The sequence below is a fragment of the Panthera tigris genome, chromosome D4 (genome assembly GCF_018350195.1).
Source record: "Panthera tigris isolate Pti1 chromosome D4, P.tigris_Pti1_mat1.1, whole genome shotgun sequence".
NCBI classification, from domain to species: domain Eukaryota; kingdom Metazoa; phylum Chordata; class Mammalia; order Carnivora; family Felidae; genus Panthera; species Panthera tigris.
The window spans coordinates 5,848,382-5,864,945 of record NC_056672.1 but is presented as its reverse complement, the minus strand read 5'-3'; the positions used below and the strand labels follow the sequence as shown (position 1 = coordinate 5,864,945).

The 16,564-nt window shown below is 39.8% G+C and overlaps 1 long non-coding RNA gene across 1 annotated transcript in view; it reads right to left on the bottom strand.

Annotated features, from left to right (window-relative positions):
* Nucleotides 1-244: 244 nt before the first annotated feature.
* The window catches only part of LOC102972327, a 39,196-nt gene continuing 22,876 nt past the window's right edge, over nt 245-16,564 (bottom strand). Inside the window, exons 3-4 of the long non-coding RNA XR_006210739.1 lie at nt 10,503-10,598; nt 245-3,849 (exon numbers count right to left, since the gene is read on the bottom strand). This is a non-coding gene — a long non-coding RNA (uncharacterized LOC102972327). The remainder of the gene's footprint in view (nt 3,850-10,502; nt 10,599-16,564) is intronic.

The window sequence follows — 16,564 nt, the reverse complement described above, 5'->3', positions numbered from 1 at the left end:
GTGGGGTAGATTGAGGAGTTAGCATTTAATGGCTATGGAGTTTCAGTTTGGGAAGATGAAGAAAGTTCTGGAGATGAATGGTGGTAAATGGTTGCACAGTACTGGGAGTGTATTTAATGCCACTGAAAAGGCGCTTTGAAAAATAATTAAAATGGTAAATTTTATATTATGTATACTTTATCTTAATAAAAAATTAAAAGTTACCAACAAGCATCAATAATAAACCACTTCGTAATTACCCAGTTGTGTTTTCTTGAACTCATCAGTCACAGAGTAGCTTCCGGACGCTTCTTGACAAGTCTTGCTTGGTAACTAGACACTGCCTTTTGGAATATGGGATGCTTCCAGCTGAGACCCTGCAGCCCAGGTAAACTGAGTTGGAGAATTTCATATCAACACCCTGGCATAAGCCTGCAACCCAACCTTTCCATTTTCTTTTTTTTCTCTTCCTTCAAGAAGTTAGAATTTGGAAACACATTTCCTCTATTTCTTTACTTCAAAATACCTGGCCAAAACCATGAATGAATACATTTTAATATCAAGCTATACACAAATGAAACTGAATGAAGTACAACCATCCAAATCAGTATGTATGAATGTTAGGTACATCACATTGACTCAAAAAAAGTCATGTCACAAAAGCAGGACACATGACCATTCTAATTTCAAAGTAAGTAGAACCATACAATTATTGTTCATAGATTCATAATTATTATTTTTTAAAAGGCAAATCAGTGATACACACTTGTGCACACACACACACACACAAACACACACGCAATTTTGAATAGCTGCTGTCTCTGGGAGGGAGGAGATAGATAGGGCAAGAGTATCCCAGTGGATACACTCTCACTCTTTCATGGCCAATACCGTTATCCTTAAGCGAGGTAGTAGGTTCACAGGTCACATTCTATTGTGCTCCAGAACCTGAATATTTGTCATATGGTCTCTACACGTACAACATTTTCATGTTTCAGAGGCAAGAGTCTCAACCACAAGTCTGGTGAACGGGCATGGAAAGGAGGAGACTGTACGAAGGAACAGTCTTCTTCTTCTGTTCTACCTTGCTTCTTCTTCAGAACTTGGTTTGTCCGTAACAAGTCGGGGGGACCGGGGCCAGTGTGCCACATCTGGGCCCCTAAAACTAACCATGAGCCTGTTTTCCTCAGGTTGGGAGCTTTTTGAGACGGTGCAGAGGACGCTTTCCAAACAAATGGGGCTTCCCAAACTCCACTCCTACCAGGGGGAAATCATTTGCTTTGCTCTGTAAATGCTTATCTGCAGCTTCCTGCCTGTGATCATCCCCATAATCTAGAAGTTGTACATTTTCATTTTCTGTGCCTCCACCCCACAACTGGTTTGAGCTGCGTCCTTCCTTCCACCTTATGGAAAGTAGCAAAGGCCATCTCAATCTTTTGAACTTCAAGACCGGTAAGATATTTTAGTCACTGGAAGACCCCAAGCGCTGACAGTCTTTCCTATACCTAACAGGTTTCCTCAAGTCATTTTTCTAATGTCAGAGATGAGTTTTGAAATTGATTACATCATCTACTTATAATTTTTTAAACTGCTGTTCTGTTTCTGTAAATATTTTTTCAATTAGTTTCTATACATGGCAAGTTATAAATTGGTTTCATTTATTATTACTAATACACATTTTTCTTTTAGAGAGAAATGTTTATAAATCAAATTACAAGCTGCTTTAAATAAAAATAGATTAATGTGGTTGGGCTCCACATATTTTAAAGATTATAAAGAAACTGCTGGTAAGGCTTAGTCGAGAATCCTGGACTTCACCCAGATCCTTAGTTCTGGCAACAGAACTCCCATTTTTACCCATTTCCAGCCCACAAAAATCTCAAGATGGTTGCTGTGGCCCTGAGCTTGCGTCTGTGAAAACCAGAGAGGCAGGTCTCTGAGGACGGTCTGCCACCACTGTGGTTGTCCAGGGAGAGTTGAGTGACGAGGGTATGAGATCTGGGGTGTCCTGGACGGGAAGGGCCCAAGGAGCGGAGCCATGAGCCCCACCGAGCACTGTAGGGACACCTCCAGCTCCGACTCCCACCCCTCCTTCAGAACTCTCACTTTCTCTTCAAGTTCCGGTCATCTCCATATTCCTGCCTGTTTTTTCCCCTAACTTTACCCGTATCATCTCTTAGGAGGCATGAATTATGTAAGACAGAAGGGAATCGACACTGCTTTGTTTCCATCCTGTGCCCTTTAACCCTTGCAACAAACGTGGGCGACAGTTCACAAAGAAGGGAGTGGAGGCTCAGGGCGAGGAGGCTGCCGGTCTAGCAAGTAGCTGAGTCGGGACTGCACCCAGGTCTACGGGTTTACACGGACCCACTTAACTCCTGGTTCTCTACTGGGGTTACGGGACCCAGGAAAGGCTGACAGCGCTCTCTGGAAGGGCTCAATTGTTTGGTAAGTCAAAAAGCATTCTTGTATCAGCTGTACACTGCGTCAGAGGTTTCGTGGAGCCAGACACACACACGTGCGAGAAGTAGGCCAACCCAGGCAAATGCTCAGCACATGACAGGTCCTGGAGAGCTGACAGGAGAGCCGTCCGAAGTCTGCAACACAGAACAGCTATAGTTTTGAGTGTCTGATCCGCAATCAAGATTTTCCTTCACCCAGTAGGGTTGTAAGGCTTTCCTGTGTGTGTGATCCCTGAGGTAAGTTCTCCCACATTCATTCCAGTGTTCCTCTCACCGTGAGAGTCCCCTGATGTTTTCTGAAGTCCGATTTATGGCTGGAAGCTTCCCCACGTTCATCGCATTAATACATTCCTCCCCTTAGGAGCTTCCTGATGTCCTGTGAGGGCTGACCTAGAGGCAAAGGCGCAGCCACGCTCTACCTTCATACGGTTCCTCCCCCGGGTGAGTTCTCTGCAACAATCGTGAGCCAGATTTCTCGCTGAAAGCGTTCTCACCCTCATCATATTTAGAGAGTTTCTCCCTTTGATGACCCTCCTGATGTCCTCTGAGGATTGATTTGTGGGTGAAGGCTCTGTCACACTCATTACACTTGCATGGTCTTTCCTCCGTGTGAGTTCTCCGGTGTAATGGTAAGCCAGACTTCCCGCTAAACGCTTTCCCACACTCACCACATTCATGCGGCTTCTCCCCTGTGTGAGTTGCCCAGTGTTTTCTTAGGCCTGACTTCTGACCGCACGCCTTCCCACGTGTCTTACATTTGTACGGCTTCTTCCCTGCGTGGGTTCTCTGATGCATTCCTAGGCCTGACTTCCGGCTGAAGGCCTTCCCACACTCCTTACGTGCACAGGGCTTCTTCCCTGTGTGAGTTTGTCTGATGTGTTCTGAGGGGGGAATTCTGGGTGAAGGTTTTCTGACATTCATTACACTCATAAGGCTTCTCCCCTTTGTGAATCGTCTGATGGGCTTTGCGAGTTGACCTTCTGCACCAAAGGTTTTCCACATTCACTGCACTCATAAGGTTTCTCCCCTGTGTGAATTGTCTGGTGCGTGAGGAGGTACGATTTCTTACAGAAGCATTTCCCACACCCGCGACACTCACAGGGTTTCAACCTTATGCGAGTCCTCTGACGGACCCTGAAGGCTGACTGGGGGCAGAGGACTCCCCTGTGTTTATTATAATCACAGCATTTCTCTGGTGTGTAAGCTGAATTATGGCTGAAGTTTCGTCCACATTCAAAGGGGGTCACCTCCGCCTAATTTCTCTGGTTTGTTCTTCTTGTGTGTGACTCCTGGTCGAAACTTTTCCCTCCTGTGTCAGTTCTCTGAAAATGAGTAAATAAAACTTGCCACAAATGTCTGTCTTGGATCTGTTGGCTCTTCTCTAAGAGGTTATCGTCTTGGCAGTCTTCTAAAAATGAGAAAATTAAAAATATGAATCTTATGAATCTTAAGACACATTTCTTACAGGGAGGGAGCCCATATACATAGAGTCTGTTATATATTTGACTCTTTGGTTCTAGTCCGGTCACACAAGATTAAGTAACTTGAAGTATATATTTCCTATACTGCTTTCATTTGAAAATAAGTTGGCTGGAGTGGGGAAAAAAAGGAAAACAGACTGGCAGTGAATATATATGTACATGTGACATTTAAAAAATGTGATTTTCAAAACTACATGGAAGAAAAGTACAGGAAAGGAACAATGAACACACGAGAATAGTTGAGTTTGGGAACTCGACAAATCGAAGAATAAGATCAATTCAGCAAAGATTATGGACAGTAAGCGTGGACAAGCAGTATTAGTGGGTAAGGCTTTCAAGGTATACATAAGAGACAGGGTTAGGATCAGGGATCCTGTATTCTACTGCCAAATACAGATTATGGGGCAGGAAACTCATTAGTCTCCATGCTTCTATTTGGAGCTTTCTTTTCTTTTTTACCTGAGTTTATACATTAACATCAAAATACACAAATAATAGCATAATTTCCTTCCAGTAATAATAATAGAAAAAACAGGTCTCTACTCCAAACTCAAACTCTCCTGGCTGTTTTTCACAGGAAGACAAATACACAAGGAAGGAGAAGTATGAAACTACTGAGAAGAAAAGCCATCTCTCAGCCTGGGGTGAATTTCCTGCCCTACGTTGGCTCTGGTGCCTTGGTACATGATGTTAAGGTTGTTCTATAACAATACTCTCCTGATCATCAGATTGTAAGTTTTCTTTCAATGTGCTTACTCTCTTGAAACAAACCCACCCAAGAGTAATCCGTAAGTCAGCATTCCATCAATGTTTCAACATGCATGCTTTCTACTGGTTTCTAGAACCTTAAGGATTATGTTTCACCTTGTTTTTAGACTTTAGACAACCTTTATGTTCATTTATCATAAAAGACTTTACTTTTATCCCTGGTATACTTGACTGCTATTACTCAGTCGCTACCCACAACAATTCCAGCAACAATTTCAGGCCTGTACTGAAATTTAAGATGGTCCTAAAACCACTGCCGCAGTTTCCATCAGACAAGAGTCAGGAGCCGTTCTGGAAAACAAAGTTTTGCACCAATTCAGGAACATTAGCTGGTCAAGCCAGTATGATGGAAGTCCATGGTACTTTCTGCAGGTAGTCTGGCTAGGCTGTTTGATCCCCTTACATAAATTCATTCCAGCAAAAATCTGGCCCCACATTATTTCTCTAAGTTACCATGCATTCCTTTTTTAGCTCAAACTCTACATATCCTTCAGGGAAAGACTCTTCTCAAGTTAAAAAACAAAAAACAAACAACCCTTCTTATATGGCTCCATGAATTTAAACACCATTTACTTTAAATCTGAAAGCAATTAAGTCTACGCCACTCACTTGAACAACAGATACGTGAAGAGCACTTACATATATTGAGACACAATTTTTTAAAGTAAATTATCATCACTGCAATCACAATGCAGCTTAAAATTGATGACACCTGTCCATTTTCTTAGGCATATCTAAAATAATATTTTATCTTTTAACTGATGGTATTTTAAATGCTATGAAATCCATTTTGTGCAGCTATGCTGTGCTTTATCCAAAACAAAACCTTGAGTCTCTGATTTTCCTTGCACTCCTCTGTGATACAGAGAGGGTCCTTGAAATACCGTGTGCCTGGAGCTCCCTAGACCTCTCTGTGACCCATCGGCTCAGACGTAATGCCAATGTATACCTGATGATTCACAAGTCACAGGAATGTGGCTAGGGCATGTGCCTTCAATACGAAGTACCTTTCCCCTTAAACAGCTTTAGTGTCAATCAAATGTAATTATGAAATATATTACATTCCAGAATAGGGAAGAGTAAGAGAAAATATTTTTTTTTGGTAGAATACAACACACACACACACACACACACACACACACACACACACAGTATGTATTTATATTTAGTTTTCAGTATATCAAAATATTATGAATATAATTTCTATGTGTAGATTTTTGGGATGTGCTTCTTCAGCCAGGTTTCTTAGCTCCAACCCCATTACACACTACAGCTATATAATGGCCCATTGTTTGAATATATCTTTCAGTGGACTCATAAATATGGAAGTTATTTCTAGATTTGCACTTATACATTCAAACTTTTCCCAGTAATTGTGCCAATTGACACCACTGCCTGCCTTGTGGACGTTTCTCTTGCATCATCTCTTAATTATTCGTGGTGCTAGTGGGATGAGTCCAAAATCATGGCACTGCGCTCTGAATTCACATTCCTGAGATTGCCATTAATGTTACGTATTTTTCACGTTTATTAGTCATTTTTACGCCCTCTTTGTCCTTTCTTTCTAATGGATTGACTTTATATTCGCAATTCTCGGAAGTTCAATAATATGAGCCTATTTGAATGCCAAATTACATACCAGGGGATGAGCCAGTGAGCACGACAATAAAAAATATACTGCTTCTCAGAAAGCATATGTTCCAGAAGAAAAAGGTAGACAGTAAACAAAACGTAGTGCATACTTGATATATGGCGTGTTAGGTAATGAAGGCTTTGAAGGGGAAAGGGGGGGTGCAGAGATAGACTGCCTGCGTTCAGCAGTCATGGGCAGCCATACTGAAGAGACACTTAAGACCTGGATCCTTTACTTATTGAAGCAAACCTTCTGTGATGAATATTTGTAGCGAGTATTATCTACCATTGTTTATCTTGTAACTGTCAAGCTCTCTGAAACCACGAAATTCTTCTGGGCAGTGTAACAAAATGACAAGGAGTGGAGTCACCATCCACGCTGAGGAACAGAGAGCCTGACCACATCGGGGAAAACCAATGTATTCTTTCCAGAGCACAACTTTCTTCACGCTTCCACGTCACATGACTCACAAAATTCACAGCAGTACCTTCCTGATTTTTCTTGAGAGTTTTACAGACTGTGCATACAACCCTAAAGACATACAATTTAATTTTACCAGCTGCTTTATAAAAACTGAATCATATAGCTTGCTGTAATCATCTTCGTCTTATTCTTTTGTTCAATATTGTGTGCCAGATTCACCTATGGTCTTGCTATAGTTATATTAGTACGTTATCTGTGATGTATAACACTCCATAAAATAAATGTGACTTATTTCTGTGCTCATCTGTTGATGGGCATTTGGCTTGTTACTCCATTTGCAAAAGCAATTCACCAGTTCACACGTCCATGACCAGTGGATGCGGGTCTCTACTGCCCCCCGCCTCCGACTTCATACTGTCAGTGTTCTTACTGTCAGTGTTCTTATTTTCTGCCAATTTCTTTTTATCTAAAAAAAAGTTTTTTTAATGTTATTTATTTTTGAGACAGAGAGAGACAGAGCATGAGCAAGGGAGGGGCAGAGAGAGAGGGAGACACAGAATCGGAAGCAGGCTCCAGGCTCTGAGCCATCAGCCCAGAGCCCGACGCGGGGCTCGAACTCACGGACTATGAGATCATGACCTGAGCCAAAGTTGGACTCTTAACTGAATGAACCACCCAGGCACCCCAAAAACAGTGTTGAAGAGTAAAAATAAAATACTATTTTTCTTTCCATTTATGTGTATTATTTTTTGAAAATGCTACTAGGGTTTAGACCTAACGACTTTATAAACAGAACTTTTGGTATTTCTTTTAACATAGAGTTACTGTGGTAAAATTATGGAGACACAAAGGGCAGAGGGAACCAAGAAATAATGCCAGAAGTATTTGGCAGAAGACCTTACATGCCGCATATGGGGTAGATACTGATGAGGAGTTAATCAAATATCTGTTTCCATACTCAAGCTCTCCATTGCCCACTTCTGCCTAAAGGCTTGGAAAATCTTTTTTTTTTTTTTTTAATTTTTTTTTTTTTAACGGCTTGGAAAATCTTAAGGTAGCTAATGTGACATAATTATAGCCAATTAAAAAAAAACTTTTTAAATGTTTATTTATATTTGAGAGAGAAAAAGAGCATGAGTGGGGGAAGGGCAGAGAGAGAGGGAGACACAAAATCTGACGCAGGCTCCAGGCTCTGAGCTGTCAGCACAGAGCCCGACACAGGGCTCGAACTCACAGACTGTGAGATCATGACCTGAGCTGAAGTCAGATGCTTAATGAGTGAGCCACCCAGGTGCCCTTTAAAAAAAAATTTTTTTTTAATGTTTTTATTTATTTTTGAGACGGAGAGAGACAGAGCATGAGCAAGGGAGGGGCAGAGAAAGAGCGAGACACAGAATCTGCCAATTTCTTAAATGTATGTTGGCAACATGATACTGTTTCCATATTTTTCTCAAAACTAATCAGATTAAATAATTCCTCCCATTTTACTAAGTAATTGGATTTCCTTTCTGGGGAAGATTCTGATTAAGTCTTTTGCGCATTTTTTGTATTAAGCTACCTGTCTTTTTCCTCAGACTTGTAGAAGCACTTTATAGATTCTAGATATTAGGTTTATCTTAGTTGCGTGCATCACAAATAGATTCTGCTATTCTGTGACTTGTCTTCTCATAGTTTTTACATAATCTTTTAACATCCAGAAATTGTGACTTTTAACGTAGTCAAATTTATCACATTTTTCCTACATGGTTAAGTGTTTTTTGGTCTTAAGTCTTTCCCCACCCACAGTGATAAAGATTTTCTATACTATTTTCTAAAATATTTTATTTCACCTAATATAATTCCACCCCAAGTTGATTTTTGCTATATGTGTAAAGTACAGGTACAAGAAATCAATTGTTTAAAACGTGTTTATTCCTGGGCTACTTCAATGATTTGTTTAATTATAGTTACAGGAGTACAATCAATCATGTCGACAGGAGCTTCGCTCAGTAGCAGCTAGAGAAAAGTCCCACAACATTGTTTCTCAAAGATGTTTTAAATTATTATTGGGCCTTTGTTATTTCCATATAAATTTTATTTTTACTTATGTATGCATGTACACATTTAATTTCCATAAAAATTTTAGAACCAGCTTGCCAAGTTTCACAAAAACCAAAACCAAATGAGTTCACCTGGTATTACAATGCATCTTTACGTATATTAAGAGTATTAAGAGCTTTAATATCTCTCCAATTAAAGACTATTCAACATCTCTCCCAGTTTTCCTAAGTTTCCATCTACCTCTGATACCATGCTTTTTATTATGACAGTTTTCTGGATATACTACAATTTTAACTTCCAGAGACAGGTTTCAATGTCCTTGCATTGTTTACAGTTTCTAGGTTTGTTGAAACTCTGATTTTTCTATTATTTTGAAATTTAATGATATTTCCTTTTCACCTGAGTTCTTTCATATTTTGTGATTCTTCCACTGACAGTGAAAGGGTTTACTCTTTGTTTTCAGAGTGTGAAACACATTTACAATTGTATCTTAGTTTCTTTTCATAAAATGTGTTATTTCTGTGTTCCGTAGCCGCAGGTGTTTTCCAGTGGATCTGTTATGAAATCAGAGGATACACAGTGGTTACAGTATCTAATGTGCTTCAGTATCACTTTATATCTCCTGCAGTATTTTTTTTTTTAGTGAACCTTGATAATTTATTTAGAACACAGATATTAAAACTTTCATATGTCCGTCTTTACTGTCTTAATATGATAAAAGTACCTTCTTTCTCATTTCATGGTTTTTAACCTGAATTCAATCTTGATTAAAATTCAGATAAATGATCCCAGCATATACTTTGTTTTGGCACAGTGATTAACCATTTTTCAATATCACTTTCCAAATTATCCTTCAGGTCTATCTCTGATAATATCTGATAATATATTCTCACAGTCATTGGCTTTAAGCCATTTTCATTCGTTACTATGGCAGCTAGTTTTCTATTATTTCATGTTGTACTGCGTGCTTAACAAAGCTTTATAAAAATTGTATTCAGTAATAGGAATGTTTATTTTGTTAAGTGAATTTTTCTTCTAACAGGCAAGAAGGGTGTATTGGCCCCTCACGGTTATCTTTATAATCTCATGTAATTCCTTAATCATCTACCTCTTAAGACAAGATCTAGTAATTCCCTAATACATAATCAATTTCTTCTCTCTTCCCATTCATTAACCTCCAGTTTTATATGCTTTTCTAATATTTCTTAGTTTTTATCCCTTTTTTTTTTTTACTGTTCCATATAACTCTATTACTTGATGTGTCAATTAAAAAATTTTTTTAAATGTTTATTTATTTTTGAGAGGAGAGAGCATGAGCAGGGGAGGGCCAGAGAGAGAGGGAGACAGAATCGGAAGCAGGCTCCAGGCTCTGATCTGTCAGCACAGAGCCTGATGCGGGGCTCGAACTCACAAGCTATGAGATCATGAACTGTGCCAAACTTGGATGCTTAACTGACTGAGCCACCCAGGTGCCCCAATTTTAAATGATCTATACTTAGGCTCCCAGTTTTTAAAGGTGGGAAAATGATCACGACTGCATCCACCCCTTGTCTTAGACCTTCTCCTCCCATATGCTACTGAATACGATACACTCTTCCTAAACACCCACATATATAGGGGCTCTGTAAGAAAGTGCTGAAATTATTTCACAGTAGACATCTCTCACTGACCACTGTAATTTACCCTGAAAATTTCTACTTGTACATAATAACTCACCTGAAGATCTCCTGGTTAGAAATTCTTTCTCTAATGAGCATAGATCTTCTGCTTGCTCCAGCCTTAAGATCACTCCTGGTTTTGTACAGCAACACCCTGTCAATGGGAAATAATTTAAGACTTGGGCCTGCTGCATGGGCTTCTAGGATTCTGAATGTGAAAGAAGACGCATTTTCAGGGATGGCACAACAAAGGTGCTCATTTGAAGCTTTCCTTGCAGAGTTGACGGCAAAAACATTTGTCCCCCCCCCGATGTTCACAAAGTATGAATCTCCTTGAGCTAAATCACGAGCACACATAATACTGAACTTAGCAGGGATCTACGGCATGGGGTTTCCCCTTCTCCCATGATGGAGCAGTACCAGGTAACAGGCACTGCAGGGTAAGGATCCCAGAAAAAGAAGAAATAACGGAGTTTCAGATCAGAATGTGGTACCAAAACAGAACGCAGAGGTCTCAGGAAGTTGAGGAGACAGAACCAGAAATTCAGAGGCCAACGCAACTCCCATTTGTGGTGTAAGATCCTGGAGACAGAGCTGACTGAAAGAGACCATGAGTTTTTGAGTCTTGAGTCTTTGGCCAAAGACGGTACATGCAGGGAAACGACGTGCAGCTACAAAAAGAACCACATGAAAACAGTAGATTGAACAACGTTGAAGTACACGGGGGGATGGGAAGTCTATAAATAGGAGAGGATATCCCATTACACAGGAGACTACTACTCTGCTCTTGGAAGTGTGCGTTGTCCTAACAGTGGGGTAAAAAGTATCCTGAAGTGTGTCCCAGACCCAATTAAAACAACAACAATGAAACTTAAGAGTGAGTCTTGTGGGTATCAAACTACATGGAAGCAATTTACGGAATCTGAGAAAAATGTCCCCAACTTTAAAATACAAAAAAAACCTAGCACCCAAAATATAGGAGTAGAACCCTGAAAAGAACAGGCAAATACACAGTTATAGTTGGATACGACACTTCTTTCTCAATCGTTAACAGTACGAGGAGATGAAAACATGATGATGTAGATATATAAGACCCGTAGCAACAGGTCACTTGAATTAATTCTCACTTATAGAACACTAGGTCCAAAAACAAAAGAAAATACTTCTTTTCATGTACACATGGAATAGTGATCAGGATATATATTGGTTATTAACAGAAGTCTCCAGAAATTAAGAAGGACTGACAATGCAGGGTATGTTCTCCAAATAAGAACATTTAAAAAAATCTGTAACATGTTGACTGCTGGTTTCTGGTCCAACATGTAAGGAACTTACAACAGGTAAAAGCTAAAAACTGAAAAATTAATGAAACTTCTGAGATCTATCACAGAAATCAGGTCACAGAGCAAACCAGGGTGCCAAAAATTGGAGACAGGCAGAAACACAGAATCAGAACCTCCCAGAGCAGACACCTGCACAGGAACCAAGGCCGGTTTCAAAAATCTGAACGGTAACTGACAAACGGTGAGAGGCTCAGTGTGGACAAGTCTGAGGGGTAAAGAGTCCAGGGGAATGATACGGCAGGGACAGGGGGAGGGGGTCCTGCTTTTATGAGTTTTGCCTGCAAAAGCCCTACAAAGTGTTTACAGTGAAAATGAGAAAAATCCTCTCATGTTCCCAACACAGGGAAGGGAAAAGAAACCATTTGAAATATGCAGAGCATTCTCTTCTTAACAAAGCCTGCCCTTAGAAGAACCTATGTACTTAGAGCCTAACCTGCTAAGGGTTTATTAGAGCCTAACCAAACTGGGAGAAGGGGAATTCTTATTTTATTTTATTTTTTAAATTTACATCCAAGTTAGTTAGCATATAGTGCAACAATGATTTCAGGAGTAGATTCCTTAATGCTCCTTACCTGTTTAGTCCATCCCCCCCTCCCACAACCCCTTCCAATAACCCTCTGTTTGTTCTCCATATTTTAGAATCTCTTATGTTTTGTCCCCCTCCCTGTTTTCATATTATTTTCACTTCCCTTCCCTTATGTTCATCTGTTTTGTCTCTTCCAGTCCTCATATAAGTGAAGTCATATGATATTTGTCTTTCTCTAACTAATTTCGCTTAGCATAATACCCTCTAGTTCTATCCACGTGGTTGCAAATGGCAAGATTTCATTCTTTTTGATTGCCAAGTAATACTCCATTGTGTGTGTGTGTGTGTGTGTGTGTGTGTGTGTGTGTGTATACATATACACCACATCTTCTTTAATTTTTTTTTTTTTTAACATTTATTCATTTATGAGAGACAGAGCATGAGCAGGGGAGGGGCAGAGAGAGAGGGAGACACAGAATCTGAAGGAGGCTCCAGACTCTGAGCTGTAAGCACAGAGCCCGACGCGGGGCTCGAACTCATAAGCTGTGAGATCATGACCTGAGCCGAAGTCGGATGCTTAACCAACTGAGCCACCCAGGCGCCCCGTCCACATCTTCTTTATCCATTCATCCATTGATGGACATTTGGGCTCTTTCCATACTTTGGCTATTGTTGATAGCACTGCTATACACATGGGGGTGCATGTGCCCCTTCGAAACAGCATACCTGTATCCCTCGGATAAATACCTAGTAGTGCAGTTGCTGGGTCAGAGGGTAGTTCTATTTTTAATTTTTTGAGGACCCTCCCTACTGTTTTCCAGAGTGGCTGCACCAGCTTGCATTCCCTCCAGCAGTGCAAAAGGATTCCTCTCGGAGAAAGGGAATTCTTAACTCCAGTTCTCTCCAGTCTTCCGCATGGGGAATGGGCTTCCATGTGCCATTGAGCCAGGCTCCAAGCTCCACAAAGTCAGATGCTGCTTGGTTTGGGACCTCGCTCTATGTGTCTCTTCATCTCACGGTTGATTCACAACATTTGTCATACCCTTTAATAAAGTGGGAAACTTAAGTGCTACTCTGAGTTCTGTGAGCTGCTGTAGCAAATTAATTAAACCTAAGGAGGAGCTCTTTAGAACCTCCAATCTGTAGCTGGTTGGTCAGAAGCACAGGTAACAGCCTAGAGCTTGTGACTGGCATGTGAAGTGAGGGGTAGGGACAGTCTTGTAGGCCCGAACCCCTAACCTGTGGATTCCAATGTTATCTCTAGGAAGATAGCGTCAGAATTGATTTAAATTCTCAGACACCCTGAAGATGCCAGAGAACTGCTTGGTACTGTGTGTGAGGGAACCCCCCATAATGGAATTGGATCTGCGCACCCTAAAAGAAGTCCCTGTAGCCATCCCGTCCCACCTTAGCTAGCTCTTCATACACCTTAAAAAACTCAAAAGCGCCAATGAAGTTCAGGGTCTAGCGCCACCAAAAGACTGATCTAATTATAGGACTAGTGAACATTTCTCTTGCCCTACACCTCACCACGAGATGAGTAAAGATCCTTCTACCCAGCATATCGTGTTCACCTTACAACAAAAATTATAAGAGATGCCAAGAGGCAAGAGATACAGTTTGAGGAGATGGAACAAACACCCGAATCAGAGTTAGATACGGTAAGAATGCCGGAATTATCAGACCAGGATTTTTTTTAAAAACTATGATCAATACGTTATAGGCTTTATCAGAAAATTAGACAACATACAAGATCAAATGGTAACAAAGTGAAGAATTGGAAAGTCTAACAGAGAGGCAGAAAGAAATGCTAGAGGAAAAAAAAAACACTAACAAGTGAATGCCTTTGACAAGCACATTAGTAGACTGTACATGGCTGAGGGAAGGATCACTGAGCTTAAGAACCTGACACTGAAATTTTCAGGGCTGAAAAACAAAGAGAAAAAAAGACTGAAAAACAATTAACAGAATACCCAAGAATGGTGGGACAACCACAAAAGTATAACATACATGTAATGGAAATACTAGAAAGAGGAGAAAGGGAGAGGGGAACAGAGCAATATTTGAAGCAATAATGACTGCAAATTTCCCTCAAATTGATATCAGACACAAAAACCATGACTTGGGAAGCACAGAGAACACCAAATGCAAAAAATAAACAACAAACAACAAAACTATGCTTAGGAATGTCATATTAAAACTTCAGAATACCAAAAATAAAGAAAAAATCTTGAAAGAAGCCAGAAGAAAAAAACTCTTACCTACAGATGAGCAAAGATAAAAATTATATCCAATTTCTTCTTTTCTCAGAAACCAAGTAGTAAGGAGAGTGAAGTGAAATATTTAGAGTTTTGGGAGAAAAAAACCTCCACCAATGTTTAATTCTGTACCTTGAAAATTATCCTTCAAAAGTGAAGAAGAAATACTTTCTCAGAAAAACAAAACTTGATGGAACCTGTTGTTAGTAGACCGGCCTTGCAAGAAGTGTTAAAAGAAGTTCTTCAGATAAAAGGAAAACGGTACAGGTTAAACTCGGATCTACACAAAGAAAGAAAGAACACTGGAGAATGAATAAGTGGAGGTGAATAAAAGTTTTTCTTTTTCTTACTCTGAATGGATCCAACAGAAATCTGCTCTAAATAATAACATATCCTATTACATATGTCTATATACATATAAGCAGAATTAGTGACAGTCCTGTTAAAAGGAATGGAAAAGAAGAACTGGGAATATTTTATTAAGGTTTCCATACTATCTGAGAAACTGGAGAATATTACTTGAAGCAGACTTAGGTTACTTGTGACACAAAAATAGAAACAAAGGATAAGGGCAAAAAAATAGAAGACAGTATTAATCCAACTATATAAAAAATCAATTTGGATGTCAGTGGTTTAAATATACGAACTAAAAGACAGAGACTGTCAAGGTGAATCAAAAAACAAGACCCAAGCATACGTTGTCTTCAAGAAACCCCTTTATTATTTTTTTGAAGAAACCCACTTTCAATATATAGACACATACAGATTAAGAGTAAAGAGATGGATAGAAATATACTAAACTAACCTAATCAAAAAGGGGGGAGCAGTTATACTAACTTTCAGAAAGAGGAAATTTATCAAGGATAATAAAGAGGGGGATTACCTAACAACAAAGGAGTAAACAGTCCAAAAAGATGTAATGATTTCCTGTGTAGGCACCTAACAACTGAACGTCAAATATGTGAGACAAACACTAATAGAACTGCAGCCAGAAACAGACAGAACTCTATTTATTACAGTCAGGGACCTCAACACCCCTCTGTCACAAATGGATGGATCCACCAGGCAGAAAACCAACAGGGACACAGCTGAATCCAAGAGCACCATCAATCCACTGGATATAAATGACATCTACAGACTACCTCATTCAATGACAGCGAATTACACATTCTTCTCAAGCTCGTAGCGAATAATCTGCAAGACAGACCACACTCTGGGCAATAAACCACACTTGAACAAATATTTAAGAAAACAGAAACCACACAACATATGCTCTCCAACCATAATGGAATTAAACTAGAATTCAACAAAAAGATAGGTGGAAAAAAGAAAATCAAACTACTTGAAGATTAAACAACACACTTTAAAAAAGATTTTTTTTTAATGTTTATTTTTGAGAGAGACAGAGAGAGAGAGGGAGGGGGAGGGGGAGGGGGAGGGGGAGGGGGAGGGAGAGGGAGAGGGAGAGGGAGAGGGAGAGGGAGAGGGAGAGGGAGAGGGAGAGGGAGAGGGAGAGGGAGAGGGAGAGACAGAATCTGAAGCAGGCTCCAGGCTCTGAGCTGTCAGCACAGAGCCTGACATGACCCACGAACTGTGAGATCATGACCTGGGCCAAAGTTGGACACTTAACCAAATGAGCCACCCAGGTGCCCCCAACACACTTCTAAATAACACATGGTCAAGGAAAAAAATCTTAAGACAAATTAGAAAATATTTTCACTTAAATTAAAATATAAATTATTCAAAATTGTGGGATAAGTGAAAGCACTACTTAGAGGGAAATTTATAGCAGTGAATGCATAAATTAAAAGAAAGATCTAAAATAAAAAACCTAAGATTATACTAGAGGAAACTAGAAAAAAATGAACATGTTAAACCAAAGTTAATGGAAGAAAATAAATTTAAAAATTAGCGCAGAAATCAATGAAATTGAAAACAGGAAATCAGTGGAGAAAAATCGATGACACTAAAAGTTGAATCTTTGAAAAGATCT